This window comes from Lampris incognitus, chromosome 15, assembly GCF_029633865.1.
Source record: "Lampris incognitus isolate fLamInc1 chromosome 15, fLamInc1.hap2, whole genome shotgun sequence".
NCBI classification, from domain to species: domain Eukaryota; kingdom Metazoa; phylum Chordata; class Actinopteri; order Lampriformes; family Lampridae; genus Lampris; species Lampris incognitus.
Genome location: NC_079225.1, coordinates 11538550 through 11543042, shown reverse-complemented (window position 1 = coordinate 11543042; position 4493 = coordinate 11538550).

The window sequence follows — 4493 nt, the reverse complement described above, 5'->3', positions numbered from 1 at the left end:
TGTCCTATATGAAAGAACATATTATTAAAAAAAAATCTGAAATAAGAATTTATCCTGTTGTTATGAACCTTGCACGCGACTCTCCCAGGATTTAGATATTTTAGTAAAGAAACACCTCCTTGTGGTGGCTAAAATCAAATAGTTTATTTTAGTCTGGATCTTTAAACCAAGTCTGGTGTGATTTATTTTATTGCCTCTTCCCCTCGGGCAGAAAATCAATGCCTTGCTTCATACAGTCTTGTTTGTAAAACGGAACAAACAGGCAGGGAGGTGCAAGCTTTACCTTCAACGTTTATAATCTGAAAACTAGGCCAGGCGTGAGTCATCTTAAGGTTCTGTTCTTCTTCTGCATCTTACTGAGGCGGTTGCCTTCGCCTTGATGCGCGAGACAGTAGAAACTCCCCCTACCTGCAGATCTGGCTGAGGTAAACATGGTTGGGCTGCACTTCAAATATTTGTCAAGCTATCACAACTCCCGGGGCTACCCACAATCCCCAGCTCTGTCCACAATGAACCAGAATCTATAGTGGATCTGCTCTGCGCTTCTTTCACTTCAGTTCTTTCAGTTGAAATTGTGTGATCAGGCCTTAATAAAACAAACAAATAAATAATCTGTTGCTTTGACTTAAAGGAGGGAGGGGGGTAAGGCGAAGGTGTTTAATATATAAATGTTTAAAATATAAAATTAATAAATATAAACATATTTATAATATAAAATTAATAAATATAAATATTTAAAATATAACATTAATACATATAAACATATTTATAATATAAAATTAATAAATATAAATATAAATAAATATAAATATTTAAAATATAAAATTAATAAATATAAATAAATATATTTAACATATAAAATTAATAAATATAAATAAATATTAATATAAATATTTAAAATATAAATTCAAAACAAATATTTTCATTGTTTAACCCCACGCAGTTCAGTGATGAGGTCGGTCAAAAGATCAGTGACATCTTATTTACATCTTATTTCCACATGCTGTGTCTTTGTTGGGCCTTGCGTGAGCAGGAAGGATGAATTCTTTAGGGCCTCACTTACTTTTCCCTTTTTTTATATTTCTAAAAAAAAACATGGGGTTATGTTTTGGCCCGCAAACTCGGCATATACGTTTTTTCCGGGAAACGATGGTTGACAACATGTGCTACTTTTGGAAAATATGCTATTACCCCAAGACTAAACAGCATCAACAAACCAGTGAGTAGTCACCAGTTAGAAATGCACCCTACATATCTTCCAGGAAGAGCTAGAAGATACGTCTCGAGTCTGAGACAGCTGATATTTTGGTAAAAAAAAAGATATTTTTCTTGGCAGCAGTACAATATTTGCTTTGCTGCTGCAGATTTGGTACTGTAAGTGACGGTATGCGTGGTCAAAGTCTAGACACACAAATGATAGTTCAGAGGCTTACTGCCTACGCAAAAGCCTCTAATGTGCTCTCCCAGTAGCGCCTGTCCTGGACGTGGACCTCTTGGGTCATATCAAAGCTCCGTGCACTTTCCACACTCACTGTAATACTGCCCGCTACGCCTACGAAAGCCCCTCCTGTAAGGCTTTTTGTAAACACGAATCATAGTTAACACAGATTACAGCTGCGGTTCTGAATACTCAAAACTAGAGACAACTTCTATAACGCATAAACCAGACTACAGGGTATGGTCTAATCTGCTTTGGAGTCCGGGGGGTGTTACAGGGAGCACATGAGAAGCCTTTGAGACGCAGAAACAGGAGAACAAAGTCCCTGTTTGTTATTGGCTTTGGTTTATTGGTAATCCAGGCAACCGCTGTCGTCAGCGGCATTACTGCCATGGTCACAGTGACCATCAGAGTTTTCACTTCATTATTTCCCCCCCTAATCGTCCCCTTTCGAGACAATTCCCTCAGAGTAGAGGTGGTATATGTATTCTGTTGTGTCGCCGGTGTGGAATGGAAATGAAGCGTGGGCACGAACAAGACGTGATGAGAAACATTCATAGAGGCATTATCCAGGATTTCTTTTCTTTTTTGCAGGGGCAGGGGCAAACTAATCCTAATCTACATAGAGTCAACCAAATAATAAAAAAAAAGTTTATTTGATTGAAAGTGGCCCTATCATGCTCATCCCAGCTCTATATTTTTATTCTGGGACGCCACTACAGTAGCTTTGCACGATTCACAGTAAAAATAAATAAATAAAGATTTATGTTATACTGTCCCTTTTGCCACTCCGAAGTCCCCCCCCCCCCAAAAGCTCACTTTCTTCTTCTATAGTGTTTTTTTTGGGGGGATTTTTTCTCCCCAATTGTATCCGGCCAATTACCCCACTCTTCTGAGCCATCCCGGTCGCTGCTCCACCCCCCTCTGCCGAGCCGGGGAGGGCTGCAGACTACCACATGCCTCCTCCCGTACATGTGGAGTCACCAGCCGCTTCTTCTCACCTGACAGTGAGGAGTTTCACCAGGGGGACGTAGCGCGTGGGGGGAAATCACCCTATTCCCCCCAGCTCTCCCAGCCACCAAACGAAGACAACACTTAGACGCAGACGTGGACAAAGACACTGCACGGACGGTACTGGGAATTCGCACCGCCATCTTCCCACACCAGAGGCGGGGTCCTTCTTCTCCTTGCTGGTTGTAAAAATAACCCCCACGATTTTGAGCAGATACGGTTGAAATAAAGGCATGTAATCTGACTGCCCAGTGCAACAGCTGTAGTGTTTGTGCAAACCACTCCCTAACAAACTGTATACATCCATTGTCTGCACTGAAACTGTGTTCACAAGCTATTTGGTCCGATTATCAACACAAGACAAACATTTCAGTGATATAATGTTATTTACAGTTTGTGTTTCTGACTCCTCAACACGGCCCTGTGTTTCAGCACCAGCCTAGCCAAAAATCCAGCTTCCCACCGGGCTCTGTTGAGGAAGGACTCCTCTGTGAATTGGCGTGAACAAACAAACACGGTGGCATATGGCTGTTGTTGGCCCGAAAAAAGAAACTCTATCCATTGTTGTCTGGTGCTTTCTTCTTTAGGAAAGGCGACCAAATGGAAAATCCAGCGCGGAACTGTGCCTGGTTCAGGAAGCGGTCCTCAGTAAAAAGAAGGGGACATAAAAGGTTGGCATTGTACTACTCCGGAATAGTGGTAAAAAGGAATTTTAGCAACCGATTCTTCACTTCGTCTTCCTTTGGAAGTCCATACAAAGGGAATTTGCCTTTGCACCCAAGAAAATAGTGTCTTCTCGACATTGTGATAGGCACTAACCAAACTTTCCCGGCCTCCGCTCTACCTAGCTTTGTTTGAGTCCTGCCGCCTCCGCTAACTTTGAGGGCGGGAAAACCAGCCGCTACGCGTTCATCTTCCTTTGGAAGTCCATACAAAGGGAATTTGCCTTTGTACCCAGGAAAATAGTGTCTTCTCGACATTGTGATAGGCACAAACCAAACTTTTCCCGGCCTCCGCTCTACCTAGCTTTGCTTGAGTCCTGCCGCCTCCGCTAACTTTGAGGGCAGGAAAACCAGCCGCTACGTGTTCGTCTTCCTTTGGAAGTCCATACAAAGGGAATTTGCCTTTGTACCCAAGAAAATAGTGTCTTCTCGACATTGTGATAGGCACTAACCAAACTTTTCCCGGCCTCCGCTCTACCTAGCTTTGTTTGAGTCCTGCCGCCTCCACTAACTTTGAGGGCAGGAAAACTAGCCGCTACGCGTTCGACGTCCTTTGGAAGTCCATACAAAGGGAATATGCCTTTATATCCAAGAAAATAGTGTCTTCTCGACATTGTGATAGGCACTAACCAAACTTTTCCCGGCCTCCGCTCTACCTAGCTTTGCTTGAGTCCTGCCGCCTCCGCTAACTTTGAGGGCGGGAAAACCAGCCGCTACGTGTTCGTCTTCCTTTGGAAGTCCATACAAAGGGAATTTGCCTTTGTATCCAAGAAAATAGTGTCTTCTCGACATTGTGATAGGCACTAACCAAACTTTCCCGGCCTCCGCTCTACCTAGCTTTGTTTGAGTCCTGCCGCCTCCGCTAACTTTGAGGGCGGGAAAACCAGCCACTACGCGTTTGTCGTCCTTTGGAAGTCCATACAAAGGGAATTTGCCTTTGTACCCAGGAAAATAGTGTCTTCTCGACATTGTGATAGGCACAAACCAAACTTTTCCCGGCCTCCGCTCTACCTAGCTTTGCTTGAGTCCTGCCGCCTCCGCTAACTTTGAGGGCAGGAAAACCAGCCGCTACGTGTTCGTCTTCCTTTGGAAGTCCATACAAAGGGAATTTGCCTTTGTATCCAAGAAAATAGTGTCTTCTCGACATTATGATAGGCACTAACCAAACTTTTCCCGGCCTCCGCTCTACCTAGCTTTGTTTGAGTCCTGCCGCCTCCACTAACTTTGAGGGCAGGAAAACTAGCCGCTACGCGTTCGACGTCCTTTGGAAGTCCATACAAAGGGAATATGCCTTTATATCCAAGAAAATAGTGTCTTCTCGA